Genomic DNA, 15956 nt, shown 5'->3' on the forward strand with positions numbered 1-15956 from the left:
AAGCATTCCAATTCAGTGTAAGACCTTCTGTGTAAACATCTGGCTGTGGGTTATTCCTATCTGCTGCAGGAGGAAGCTTCTCTGATGATGTTTGATCAAGGCAATGATCTATGAGTACAGCAGAATATCATTAGGTGTCAATTCATCACTACTTTTTTTTTCATTTCCTTTTTCTCGTTCTCTTTCCATTTCCATTTTGTCTTTTCTTTTTGACCAGTATTATTTGGCTTAACCCTATATCCATGGGCCACTTGGTATTGCAAATTCATCTTGTGGAACAGACCTTAAGTCAAATCAGTTATTGGTTGGTAATGTCCATAAACTTTGTGCCATTGTTATCCTAGTATAATTTTCAGGCTGGTCAGCATTGTAGATCAAAGGTTTGCTGGCTGGGTTATCATTTATATTTCTCTTTTGGTGACTTCTACAGTACCTCCCCATACCAATGGCACTAGCTTGTGGTGATGTAGGTTCTACTGTAAGCACGGGCTTAACAGTTCCATGCTCAAAGGCTTGTGTAGGTATCATCTTCAGCAATAGGGCCTTTCCACTTGTGGAGAACAACCTATAGTCTTGGCAATAGCCTGGGATGCTTGTGGATTCCCATGGGAAACCTTTGGCCAACAATTCAATTAGATGTGACTCAATCATGGTACTGGAAGCTTCATTTGGTAACAAGAGATGTGCAGTTGGTACTCTGTATCCCCATTATTTGGTGATTTCATTTAAATCTTATCATATGTATATATATGTAAAGAATATTCTACTGAAGTAAGTTTTCATGTTACTCCTCAAATGCTCTGTCAGTTTATCTGTCTCTTCCTGTATTTTCACCCAATATCTTCGTTTCTCCTTTCCACTTGATTCTTCTGTTGCAGTCCCTGTTCCCATACATCATTATTCATTCTATTTCCCCTCCCTAATGAGATGTATATATTCACTCTAGTTTCTTACTTTATAGATAACCTCTGCAATACAGACTGGAACATGGTTTTCATTGATTTAACAGATAATATCCTCATACAAGTAAATGTATACAATATTTCTTTTTCGAAGTCTGGTATAGCTCACTCAGGATGATTTACCTCATAGTTTTTTGTCCAATTGCCTGAAAATTTCATGATGTCATTTTCTTTTAATGGTTAAACAATTCTCCATAATGTAGATATACCACATTTTCTTTATTCATTCTTCTGTTGAGGAACATCTGAGTTGTTTGTAATTTCTCACTATTATGAGTGGAGCAGCAATGTACATGGTTCACTGGGTGTCCTTGTGGGAAGATGAAGACTCTTTTGGGTATAGACCCAAGAGTGATGTAACTGGATCTTGAGTTATATCAATTTCAACTTTTTGGAAGAAATGCCACTCTTACCAGTGATGGATGAGTCCTCCTCTTAATCCACATCCTTGCCATCCACATCTTGCCACATGTTTTGTTGATTTTAGCCATTCTAACAAGTGTGGCAGGAATTATAATAGTGGTATCAGTTTTCTTTATTATAATGAGAAAGTATTTTAAACATTTTAAAAAAGTGTTTCTCAGTAATTTCAGTTTCCTCTGTTTAGAATTATGAGTAGATCTGTACCTCATTTTTAAATTGGATTGTTTTCTTGTTATGTAGTGTCTTAAGTTCTTTTTATAACTTGGATAGTAGCTCTCTACCACATGTGTAGTTGGTAAAACTCTTTTCCACTTCAGTAGCCTGCTGTATTATGTGAATGATAGTGTGATATGCTATACAGACACTTCTCATTTTTATAAAGTCCTCTTTATTACTTGTTGATTTTAGTGCCTGTGGTAAAGGATTTTCTGTTTAGAATGATTTTTCCTGTGCCAATGAGTGCCAGCCTATTCCCCAATATCTCTACTATTATGTTTAGTATATCTCATTTTATGTTGATGTCTTTGATTCATTTGAAGTTAAGTTTTGTTCAGCTAATACTTAGTTTTGATCAGCACCATTTGTTAAAGATGCTGTATTTATTTAGTGTAAATTTCTGACCTGTTTATCAAAAGTTGAGTGTTCAAAGATATTCAGATTTATATCTCTGTCTTCAATTCAATTTTATTGATCAACATGTCACTTTTTTTGTGCCAATACAATGCCAATTTTATTAATGTAGCTCTGTAGTGCAACTTCACATAGATACCTCCAACAGTTCTTTTACAATTCCAGATTGATTTAGCTGTTTGGGGAAATTGTTTTTCCATATGAAGTTAAGAATTTCTCTTTCAAGGTCTTTAAAGAATTGAGTTGAAATTTTCATGGTGATTACATTGAATTTGTAGATTACGTCTGTTAAGATGGATATTTTTACTATGTTAATTCTACCAACTCATGAGAATGTAAAACTTTTCCATCTTCTGATATTTTCATCAATATATTTCTTCAACTACCTGAAGTTTTTATTATACAAGTGTTTCACTTGCTTGTTTGCACATGCCCTAAGATATTTTATATTATTTGACACTATTGTGAAATGTGTTTTATCCTTCTTTTAATTTTCAAACATTTGTATATAGTAGGACTGCTGACTTTTGTGAGGTAACTTTGTATCCAGGTAATTTGCTGAACATGTTTATCAGCTTTATGAGTTTTCTGGTGGAAGTTTTGGGTCAATTGTGTATGTTATGATATCATCTGCAAATGATATAAATCATCTTCTTCCTTTCTAATTTGTGCCCCATTCATCTCCTTAAGTTATATTATAGCTAAGACTTCAAGTACCCTCTTGAATAGATATGAGAAAATGGACAGTTTTTTCTTGATCCTAATTGTAGTGTAATTATTTGAGTTCTGTTTCTTTTAAGTTGATGTTGATTATGTGCTTTCTGTGAACTTCCTTTACTATGTTAAAGTAGGTCATTAGTATCCCTAAACTCTCCAAGTCTTTTATTGTGAAGAGTTTAGATTTTGTCAAAGGCCTTTCTGAATTTATTCATTCTTGCTTTCTGTCCAAATATGTGTTAGATTTTGGAGACTATTCTAAGAGGTGCTGAGAAAAAGTTATATTCTTTTGTGTTTGGGTAAAATGTCATATAAATATTTGTTGTGTACATTTGGATTATAATTTCAGTTAATTCTAGAGTATCTCTGTAGTTTTTTGCCTTGATGACCTATCTGTTGGTAAGATTGTAGTATTAAAGTCTCTATCAGTATGTGAGGGTCAATAATGGGGTTTAAGTTGTAGCAGTGTTTATTTTACAAACTTTTTCTCTTGGTAGGTTTTTCCCTTTGATGGGTATGTGCTCATGCCTATCTTTTCAGATTAGTTTTTGTTTGAAGTCCATTTTGTCAGACATTAAAATGGCTCACCAACTTGTCTTCTAGGTCCATTTGCTTGAAATAACTTTTCCAACACTTGTTTTCTAAGGTGATGTCTCTCCATTGAGATTTTTTTTAAAGCTACAGAAGAATGAATACCATTTTCACTGTTAGTTTTTGCCTTTTCATTAGGTAATTGAGAACATTGATGTTGAGAGATATCAGTGATCAACAATTGTTGTTTCCTGATATCTTGCTGCTGTTCTTGTGGTGGTGATGGTGGTGATGGTGCTGCTGGTGGTGGTGAGTATATGTGTGTTCACAGTTCCTTTCTTTTAATTGTCCCCAAGATTATTTAAGTCATAAATCTTCTTGGATATAGTTAACTCCTTTAGTATGGAGATTACCTTTTAGGATCTTTGGTAGGGCTGTATTTAGAGATAGATATTTCTTAAATTTTGTTTCATCATGGAATATCTTATTTTCTTCATCTATGATGTTTGAAAATTTAGAAGGGTGTGGTTAGTAGTCTGGGATGGCATTTGTGCTAATGTGTAAAGTTGGCTGGGCTCTGAGGAAGTGTTGGATATCTGTGGACTGGGTATCACTTGGAGTCCTGAATATTGGCATAGCCTCAGGTAGAGCAGGGGTATCTCCCTAAATGTTTATAGAAATTAGATGTTATGATCAATCTTCAGTACATAGCCTGGTTATCGAATGCATGTAATTATCACTCTGAAGTAAAGTAGTGTCATACTTTTTTCAAATAGCAGAAGAAAATTGCACCCATTCATTATGAGAATAAACAGGAATAAACATCCTTTAGAGAAAGGTAAAATTAATGCTACTTTGAAGTATCCTGTTCTGGTAAAACTCATTTGGTCAAAAGATTGTCTTAGAATGACATAAAATAAAACGTAGGCTAAGTTCATGGAAAGAGCTATCAAAGAAACTAAAGACATTTCATTTAATTCTTTCCCCAAGCTTATAAATACAATCTGAAATTGCTTCTCTCTATTTAAAGTGCCTTCAGCTAAGACAAACAGCCCAAATCCTTTTCTTTTCTCATAGCTGCCTTTAAATGAACACCTTAGTTATTTTGACACCTCTAGTCCAACCTGAAGTCCTCCATACAGTCTATGGCTGCTATTTATTTTCTCTGCAGTCTAATAGTTCCTGCCGTTCTAATGATGAATTCAGAAGCCCATCTGGATTCCCAACTTATGGTTGTTTTTAACTGGGAGAATTTACTTCAAAACCTATCGTATTACAAGAAATAGACCTCGGTCCCTCCATTCATTAAAATGATATGAGGCTGCAGAGACTGCCTCACTACTTTCAAACTAAAGCTTGAAGCATAAGTTAGAGAATCTGTACAGGGTACTTATTACAGAGTCTGAACATCCAGACAGAGGCTGAGTCTTAATAAATGAAGTAGGCAGCAGCACTGTACGAGCAACAGCTTCCAAGGAACTTACATAAAGCATCCCCTAGTCTCTCATGTCAGGAAACACTATGGTGCTCCTCCCCTTAATGTCTTTAGGAACAGGAAAAAATGAAAATAGGTGACATTTATAGATGAGAACTGTAGCTTACAAAGATGGAATTCTTCCAAAAACTACATTTATCAATTTCTCCCTCTTTTTGGAATTAGTTTCAGTATAATACTATGCAAATTCATAAGCCATGCATCCAGTTCAAATAAAAGTACAGTGGCAAATATACAACTCATAAGGATTATGAACAAGCTACATAAGAAATGCTGATAGGAGAATGAAACTTACGGCCCCTGGGCGGATCAGGCAATCCTGCTCATCTTCCTTACCCCACAGCCTGCCTGTCTCCCTGGAAGTCTACCATAACCAGGGACTCAGGAAGCATTCTTTAACCAGGAACACAAGGGTGTCCCACTCCCACTCCCACTCTCAACCTGCCTCCCAGGAGGCCTGCTCTAACCCAGTTCACAGAGCTCTACCTGCCTCCAAGAAGGCCCAGGTTCCAATTAGAGACACCCAGGCCAATTAACACAAGAAATAACCAGATGGTGAGGGGAAAGTGCAAGAACATAAGCAACAGAAGCCAATGATATCTGGGACTGACAGAACCCAGGTTTCCCACCACATCAAGCCCTGATATATTAACACACCTGAAAAGCAAACTGACTACCTGATGCTATTTGGGAGGGTTATAGTAGACAACCAGGTTTTGCAAAGTGTCTTCATGATTCAGGTTCCTAAAGTTGAACTTCCTATTAGTATTCCCCGGGGAATTTTCATATTGTAATATCTGTAACTGAGCTGACCAGTGTTTCTTCCTAAATTTATATTTTCTATTTATGCTGCTTTAGTAAAGTTTAAACATTTTAGAATGAACCCAATCTCATTACATCATAGTTTTATGAAGAAGAAACTTATAAGAAGGTGTAACCACTTGTGATGATTAATTTTAGCTACCAGCTCTGTTGGCTTATGGTACACATGTGTTCTGTCAACTGTTTTCTTGCATATTTGTATGATATTTTTTGGATGAGATTAACATTTAATGGAATCAAGTAAAGCTAATGATTCTCTAAAATGATCATTCTCTATAATAAGTAGGCTTTATGTAATTAATTAAATGATTTTAACAGACTAAGGTAAAATGAGTCTTAAGGTTACTGATGTTCGCTACAGATTTATGTCTATCAAATCTCCTAAATATCTGTCTGTTTGTCTCTCTCCCTCGCTCCCTCCCTTTCTCCCTCTCTCTAGACTCATGATAGACTTACATCCTAATAAACCTAGTATAATAGAAGGTAAAATAAGTAAAAATTCATGTAGAACGCACAGACTATCAAAATAACACCTCATTGGTACATTACATTGTAGAGTATCACATATTTCCCCTTGTGATCACTTGCTTGACAAGAAACAGATGGCTGCTGCTGCCCAGCATCATAACAGAGTTCTTTACCACATATTCTCAACTTGATAAAAAAAATCAAAATGTAACGAAGTTATTGGACAAGACATGCATATATCCTTTATACTATTATAAAATTGATAGATACTACATTATCAGTGAGACTAAGACTATCGAAGTATATAATCCTGCTGACTAGATTCCAGCAGAGAACCATACCTATCATGCTAGTCTATAATTTAAAAATACATGACAAAGAACATCTTCTTTGCCTCCCACTTACTTCCTGTACAGATGTTTGTGTACTTCTCATATCTTCATATGCATCTAAATGCAGGTGGATTCCAAATGCCAGCTGAAGTAAAGACTTAGTGTTTACAATTGGGCAATCAGAGAAGCAATTTCCGCATCCTAATTGTTCTTAATAAGACATATTTCTCACTGTTTGCCAGATATGACAGCTGCATTTGCATTGTAGACTGATGATCACATGAGAATCAAGGATTTTATAAATTTCTATCTACTAAACATATAATAGGATTTACTATCTTTAATGGTTTGAATAACTTTGGCCCCAATAGACACATGTGTTTTAATTATTGGCCCAGAAAGTATGACACTAGGAGTATCAGAAAGTATGACATTAGGAGGTGTGGTCTTGTTGGAGTAGGTGTGGCTTTGTTGTACAAAGTGCATCACTGTGGGGTAGAAATTGAAATTTCCAATACTTAGTGTCTGCCCAGTGTGAAATCAGAGTCTCCTCCAGGCTGCCTTCTGATCAAGATGTAGACTTCTCAGCTCTTTCTCTAGCACCATGACTACAAGCTTCCTACCATGACAACCAATTGTTTGCCTTTATAACAATTGCCTTGGTCATGATGTCTCTTCACAGGAATGAAACCCAAACTAAGACACTGTCCAATAATTTAAGTATGTCTTTATTGAAAATATCAAGTCCACAATTCACTTAGTTTAGATCTCAATTTGCTTTTAGATTTTTCCCTTGTTAAATAAATTCTCTGTTAATACTTGATTTCTACATAAATTTTTTCATGATATCTGATGAGAAATTAGTAAATGACTTGTAATGCAATGTGCTTTTATTTATTTGTAAGTCATCTTTTTATTAACATATATAGATGGGAGAAAATCTTTGTTTAAGGTAAATGGATTCCTTTAATGCACTGTACCAATACATCAAACAGACATCAGGCTATGTTTTCATGAGTAAAACCACTGGTAACACCCTGCAATAGCAGAGCAAATCCACTGGTTGCCAAGAGAGTCCAATATTATCTATATAAGAGAGAAGGAAACATGTAGTTAATGCAGACATGTAAAAATGGCTTATTACAAACAGAACTATAGGAAGCAATGATATTTTAGGTAAAAGAGGGAATCTAACTGTGGAATTAAGTCTTATTTTCCATGCTGAGAATCTTAGGATTACAAGACACACGATATGTATAAAAACTCATAGCATTTAGTTTGATGGTGACATCAGGAAAATGTATGAACATCAAGAATTTGTAATAGGAAAGGAAACTGGTTAACAAAGGGAAAATGTCTTAACGTCAATATTCTCAGGAGTAGAGTTTCATAACTGATGTTAGCATCTGTCCATTTGTGCTACCTAATTCCCTGAAAGATTGCTCTTTGAATTATTTTTCTTTTGCTGAGATAAAAATATCCTAAGAAAACCAACTAAAAAGAGGAATGTCCATATTTCCAGCAGTTTCAGGGTAGGACCTATCATGGTGGTAAACCTGCCTATAGGCTAACCTAAAGTAAAATCTCTCACAGGTGTGCTAAGATGGTTGTCTTCTGAATGATTCCTGTCAATTTCACATTCATTTCCAAGAATCATAATTCTACTACTCGGCAACCAGACACCAAAACACATCGCTTCTAAAATAACACTTTCCATTCTTTGTCCTTTATAAACTTATGATAATTTTGCAATGGAAATTTACATTAATTACACCTTCTAAAGACCCAATGGTCCTTAATAATTCTAGCCATATTTAAACATCTACGGTTCATGTCACATCTGAAACTAAAGGCAATCTGTCAAATCAAGTTATACAATTGCAACATAAAATGACACATTTTTATTCCAAAGGAGGAAAATTAGGGCATATCAAAAAAAATAAAAAAATAAAAAAAACCCAAAAAACAATGGACCAAACAAAAGAACAAAACTGAGAAAAAAAAAAAACACACCAACTGTTTCAATTCCTTGTTGGAAATATAGGACCCAAGATGGAACCATGTAGGTTTCAGTAGGATGAAATATCACTACCATTATAGTTCTAATACCTATAGAACACACAACCCTTCCCTAGAGTTGAGTTCCTCATCTGATGTGCCATGGTTCTAGCATCGTCACCATCTTGGAATCTCCTTTGAAACTTAGAGCTCTCCTTCAAGGTTCAGACAGCAGTGTCTTAGTGCATCCTTGCTGGACTTAAACCAGGCCACACAGTGCTTGGTCTTATATATTCTCTGAAACCATGGAGCCAGACTCCATGACCCATATCATTATTGCATTTTTCATACCAACAAAATTGTCATCACGTTGATACTGCTGCCACGTTGTGTTGTCAGCTCTGATGTCTGATGGCTCTGTTCATCAGAGCTGTGTCAGCTTCACTGTGCTGACCCTGGGGAACCACATTAGCTGCATTCTCAATTCAGGCTTTTTCCTCTCAAGGAAGATTGTACTTCCATAGATTTGAAACTTTGTCTGGTGTAGTCTTTTCCCAAGTGTATATTTCCTATTGCCTAGTGAAGAACAGATTGTTTCTCTTTTAAATTTATAGGCTTTTAATGGGGATTGCATTGAATATGTAGATTGCTTTCAGCAAGATGGCCATTTTTACTATATTAATCCTGCCAATCCATGAGCATGGGAGCTCTTCCCATGTTCTGAGATCTTCTTCAATTTCTTTCTTCAGAGACTTGAAGTTCTTGTCACAGATCTTTCAATTGCTTGGTTAGATTCACACCAAGGTATTTTATATTATTCGTAAATATTGTGAAGGGTGTCTTTTCCCTAATTTCTTTCTCAGCCTGTTTATTTTTTGAGAAGAGAAAGGCTACTGATTTGTTTAGGCTATTTTCTCTACATACCATGGATGCAAAGCTGTACTCCATTGAGGTCTGCCTCTACTTTAAAAAATGTGCAACATACTATTTTCATAAATTTATAGCTAATATTTTGATCTTTCTCACTGGAAACCAGGTAAAGTGTAATAAAAAATAGTGATGGGCAAATAAGATGTCTTGAGACGTCTTTTTCTTTTAATTTTTAAAATATTTTCATGAAAACGTTTTGGAAATAAAACAAGCATCACACACTAAAACTAACCAGACTCAGACCCAGGCCCAAAATATATGACTGTTGAGATATTTTTGAAGAGCTGTTTCTACATTGGCACTAAGAATTTCTAAAACAATTGTGTACTTCTGTGCCCCATAGTCATAGCCTAAGGATTTGTTTACAGCACTGAAAACTGTGAACAGATATCCTGTACTCCCACAAGTCACAAGATGTTCAACCCACACTGAACTATGTACAGGTAGAAGAAGAAGGAAATGCATTGCTTATGTAACAAATTTAGTGTTTTTTTGAAGACAAAGCACAAACGCAGTTGTGACCTCAGAATTGTAAGGATTATATTGAATTAAGAATGGCATCAGCAACCCTTTGCCCTGTCTTCTGGTTCTCACATTCTTCCTGAGAATTCTTCTGAAATTTTCTCTGGGTCTAAGAGTAGTTTACATGCATTATATAGGTTTGCATCCTTAACTGTCACTTATTCTCAGCATCTTGGATAGTCATGATTCTCCAAATTTACCTTTGAACACTGTAAGGAAACTTCTTTGATTATTGTTAAAACCAACTCATCTATAGGTACTAACATAGAGATTTGGAAGACCATTTGATACTGTGTCAATTTAGACATACAACAGTAATAAAATTTTTATATTGAACTACTACCTCACTAGGTATAGGTGGTTAACCTTGCTTGTATTATAAAGCAAGAGTTATTTTCAATGGAGTTGATCTCAAATACAATCTTGTCAGATTTTCAAACAATCACTGTTTCTCAGATGGGCACATCTTGCTTGTCAGGTTATTCTTTTGGTTCATGGGGTTCACAGCTGAAAAAGACTACTGCTGTCAGCTCCCAACTACAGCAGCCTGTATAGCACCTTTCTTCCAGTATGTTTAATATATATATATAATTTATATATGAGTATGTGCATGTGTGCTCATGTGTGCATGCTCATGTGTGTGTGCAAATGTGTATGTTATAGATTAGTTATATATTAACGAAATTGGTGAAATATTCTAATATATACATACAGCATGACTTGGTCAAAATATAGAATGTCTTTGTTTAATTTCTCCTTCAAGTTTCTCAACCTCTAGAATAGTGATTCTATAATAACTATTCTATAATCAGGGCAAGCTGTATATACATTATTTTTACTTGTGAAAAAGACAGTGAAGTACTTGTTTATTAGTGGTTGGATCATTTCAGTTCATTTGGTAATAAATGATAATTTCTGCAAAGCAAGGAAATAAGCAAGCAAGGAGGAAAAGATGTAAAATTAAGTAAGAAAGAAAGAAAAGCAAGAAAGAAAGGAAGGAAAAAAGAGAGGAGGAGAAAAGAAGGAGGAGAAGGAGGGTGAGGAGGAGGAGGTAGCGGAGGAGGAGAGGGAGATATGGAGAAATAAAGCATAAAGAATTACAGTATTGTATACTATATCTGCTGCTGCAGGTTTTCCCAAGGGATGATCAGTTATTACTGACTTAGTCCATCCTCTGCTGCTATAGTAGAAAATTCTTGACAAAGTAGTTTATAAGGAAAAAATATTTCCTGCACTACATTTTGTAGGTTGGAAGGTATGAGAACATAAAAACATGTTTTTTAGTACCTGGGAAAGGTTTTCATGTTACACTTAAATAACAAGTGAGCATGTATAAGACAGGAAACTTGACTTCACTTATGCTTTCTGTATTTCCTTTTAAACTGAGATAAACTTAGAAATGTTCATATATTTGGGACATAATATCATAATATTAGGTTTTGAAACACATCTCCATAATATAATATTGAAATCAGAATTAATATAAACATTTCATAACCATTTATCATTTATTTATATTGAATATATATATATATATATATATATATATATATATTCTTTATCACTCAACTATCCAACATAACACTTGGAATTATCTTCTGTCATAATATATAAGTTTATATCCATTGTCCTCACAGGAATCAATTCCCTGTATAACTAGAAAATAATAGCAATCCATTAATAAGGGTGAATTATCATGGCCCATTCACCTTTTATATGCCCTACCTCTTGGTGCTGTTACAAATTACATTAGTCATCTTATTTGGTAGTAATTATCAGATTTCTATCGTTTTGTACAAGTTCTCAGAACTTTATCTTTAAAACATGAGAGGCCTTGGTGAGCTATTGCTATAAATTGGCCAGTCATGTTTACCACCAGTATGAAAGCACTGAGCAATTTTACAGTAAATCATCACTGCAGAGTTCTACATTCCATGTGTCCTCTATTGTGAAAAAGCAAATCCATCACCTCATAAAAATTAGACTCAATTACTATTTTCTGTAATTCCTGTCTTCCCCTGCTGGATTATTGGCATGGTTACCCCAAATTTAAATGATGTTTTCTCTTTAATATCAGTCTGCTTTGCACATCTCTGCATTGTATGCTATGATTTTGTAGTTTAACTGTAAGAGGATAATTTTATTTAATTTCTCCAATTTCTGGTGATTTAAGAATTGTCCTCCATGTCAGCCTCATGTACAAACTGTACTTTGCTTTAATAATGCTAGAGATTAAGTGTTGGGCGGTGGGCTGTGAGAAGCATCTGGGTGCTTGGTCGAGCATAAGCCAGGAACCCCAGATACTTTTTGGATGGCTCTGCTCCTGGACCCTGGTTCTTTGTATTTAGCTTTGGCCCTCCACAGCCTCTTCCACAGAGAGGTCTATGGCCATCAGTCAGGAGGAACAGGCCTTCAGCCCTAGAGAGATTTACATACTAATGAGGTACCTGAAGGCTAGAGGGTGGAGCCAATTAAGCATTCTTCCCTAACCCCTCCCCCTCTCTCCTTCCCTATTTAACTCAGGTCTGCCGGGAGTTTCATGGGCACAACCAGACTCAACCATCATCGTCATTCCAATAAACCTGCCAATAAACCCGTTTTGGAAACCTAAGGACTTTCTCATGTCACTGGGGCTGTGCTGAGAGGAACCGTGGAGCCACAGCAGCTGAGCTTAACTTCCCACCTGGAGGAACCGTCAGCATTCCCAGCCACCCTACCCAATTAAGTGTGCATAAGAAAGGGCTGGCAGGTGCTAATTCTGAAGGGTAATTCAAAAGCAATTTGTGAAAGAATTTACAGTTTATTCAGTAGGCAATGGGATGTCCTTGAAGAATTGTTAAGTAATAACTCTGTGGATCCTGAAATCTGATTAAAATGGCTGGTTGGATTAAACTAGACAAAGGTGAAGCAGTAAAAGAACCTGTGTGATCCAGCTAAAGACCTGCAGAAGAGCATTAACTATTGGATTAAGGAGAGCAAGGACAAACTGAGAAGTACTAATCTGGGAAAGAATGTTCAACCCCTAGACTGAATTTTCTGAGCGGGGAGAGTCCTAATGGATCAGGCATGGTCAGGTCTCTGGGATTTGATCTCTTGCATCTCTGTAGTTACTGTTCCTTCCCCTACATCAATTATTCCATCCATTCACTCCTCTCAGATTCTAATGTGTCCCATCCCCTGAGAGAAAGCAGATGAAGAGCACTGATGGCTGACAGTTGGCTCTCACTCTTGCACAGTCTCTATCTGTGTGCTTCAAGTCTTTAGGTCCAAGCAACCATATATTAAAAATATTTGAAGAAATATTGAATCTGTACTGAAGAAATCTAAATGTTTTATTTATTGACACAAATCTTTAAACAGTACAGTGTAAAACCTATTTACAGATTATTTACATTGCAATAGATATTATAAATAAGATACAGACGACTTAAAGTATATGGGAAGACCTGAGAGTTTCTGTGTAAACACTACACAATTTAATTTATTTTTAAATTATATTTGAGTTTTATTTTTATTTTACGCGTATGGGTATTTTGCCCGCATGTATATCTGTGCATCACATTAGTTTCTGATTCTTACAGAGGCCATAAGATGGCATTGGATCCTCTAAGGCTGCAGTTACAGATGGTTATTTGATGCCTCCTGGGTTCCAGAAATCATGTCCTGTGGGAGAAAAGCCAGTTCTTTTAACCACTGAACCCTCTGTCCAGCCCTCACAATACCGTTTTACTTATAGATTTGAGACTGTCCAGACTTTGGTACCTATGCAGGTCCTGGAGTCCATGTACTGTGGATACCAAGAGATAATTTTACTAGTAAATGTTACAGAATATCAGTGAGGTATCTAATCCACCTGTTGTTTTTATGCTGTCTCTCATTTGAACTGTCCTTGGCTTTCAAGTACAAGTGTCACTTCCTCTAGTCCTGACCTCTGAGATCCTTCAATCTTTGTACTTCTGCTGACTCTTTGGCATTCTTCTGACTTCTTTATGTGATTGGATTCCTCTACTTGAAATGTAAATGCACGAATACACCCAGGATTTAGTCTTGGCCAGTATCCCATTTTGGTCTGTTCTTTATCCCTGCATAATTTTTATGCCTCAATAATATCCCTAGATAATACCTTGGGTTTAAGTGCTCTTTACATGCTGGCGACTACTATGTTCTTTGTTCATTTGTTTCTCTCATTCTTTGTTTTCCTTTTCCATTTTTTTTTCATTTTATTCCTTTTTCTAGAATTATAGGATTAGACACTGTGAAATGCACACAAAGGATTTAATTTGAATTAAAAAAGGCGATCTGACAAGAGACAAGAGGGAAGAGAAATTGCATTTATGCTGAGTAAATCAGTAGCAGCATCCCTAATGGGTTCATTATAGCTAGACTCTTATCTCAAAACAACAAAAAGGCTTGTATTGTCTTACTGAGAAAAAAAGTTTGTTGGAAATGTGGGCAATATCTCTCAGAATCTATAATGAAGTTTCAGCAAAAGCCAGGTGAGACTGAGCCAAATAAATACAGTTATCAATCTTGGCCACTTTACCCCTTGGCTCTCCCACCCCTCCAGTGGAGACTGAAAACATCTTTTACTGATTTTTCTTACTGTATCAGTGTCAAGATTCAGACAGGTTAAGCTCCTGATGAGACTCAGATCACATGGTAAGTATCAGAGAAATATGTAACTTCCTTTCAGATTGTGTAGGATACAGGATTGGATTCTTTCATATAAGAATGCATAGTTAGGACCCTTCCAAAATCAAATAGTCAGTGGGGGCAGATTCCGAGCAACCACACTTTAAAATACAGTATTTGTCAGCCTGGGTTCTCATTCATAGTTCTGTGTCTTTTTATTTTTCACAGACCACTCTTCCTCTCTTTTCTATCAAGTGCAGCTGTTGTTTCCACATGTTTTCTCATATATCCCAGGGCTAAGATTCTACGCAACATCTTACAGCTAAAGGCATAAAGCTGGAACCCAATCCATACTCAAGTTTGTGAGACTGAATAACTTATGACTAATCTTGCAAGTCAGTAGTGGGTAAGGCCTGCAAGGAGATCTTCACTGGGCATTATACCGGTAGATGAATACAAATGAGAAGTAGAAAGTTTACTGTACTCGCTGGGCAGATTAACTGAAGCAAAACTCAGAGAGACAAGGTGCCAACACTGCAGTGATCTCTGGCTATTAGAGAAAATGGAGAATAAATGCCTGGGGAGCCAGACTTTCCTCTTAGCAAACAGTTAAGCAGAAACAAAGAAAATGACACAGTGTAAAAGGCATGATATGTCAAGTCAACTCAGAAATCAGCTGGAGATAGCAGGCTAAATACAATTAAGGTTTCTGTTCCACAGAGATACCTTCAGAGCACAGGAGGCTCCGTGGTGACCAGCACAGACTACAAATGATCTGTGCTTACCATCAGAAACATTACCACAAACCTCAGACTAATGCACTAAGAACTTTGCAGTTGAAACACAAAGTATAGATTTAATAGGAAATGTAAAAGTAATACAAGTTAATAAGCTAAAACTCACTTTCAGTTTTTAATTATCACACAGTAATTGTAGTATGTTTATATTACCTAAGGGTGTTATCACTCATCTGGCAAACGGATAAATGAATTGAACTTAGATTAGGTTTATTGGAATATTATTGATACTTTACAGAATAACAAACACTGATATTCAAAGAGGAAATCATTTTTCTTCTGACACCAGTTACTTAATGCGGTGTTTAGTTTAAAACATAAGAAGCAGTAAGTGAATAATCTAGTCAACATATCAAAAGATGATCTCATTCCTACAGCTTCAGTTTTCTGTCAAGGTACTTACTTGACTACGAACTTGAAAAAAACTGATATATATATATATATATATATATATATATATATTCTTTATATATGTGTGTATTTATAGATGCATGTATGCATGCTTATATATGTGTTTATGTATGTGTATATATATGATATGTATATATCCAATGTATGTACAATGTATTATGGTATTTATGTATGTTTACATCTGTGTTTGTATACAGGTATGCATAATATATATGAATATGTTTATGTGTGGTGTATGTGGGGAACAGTGTGTATGTATAGGCATGTAGGTATATTTGTGGTATAT

The sequence above is a fragment of the Arvicanthis niloticus genome, chromosome 15, assembly GCF_011762505.2.
Source record: "Arvicanthis niloticus isolate mArvNil1 chromosome 15, mArvNil1.pat.X, whole genome shotgun sequence".
NCBI lineage: Eukaryota > Metazoa > Chordata > Mammalia > Rodentia > Muridae > Arvicanthis > Arvicanthis niloticus.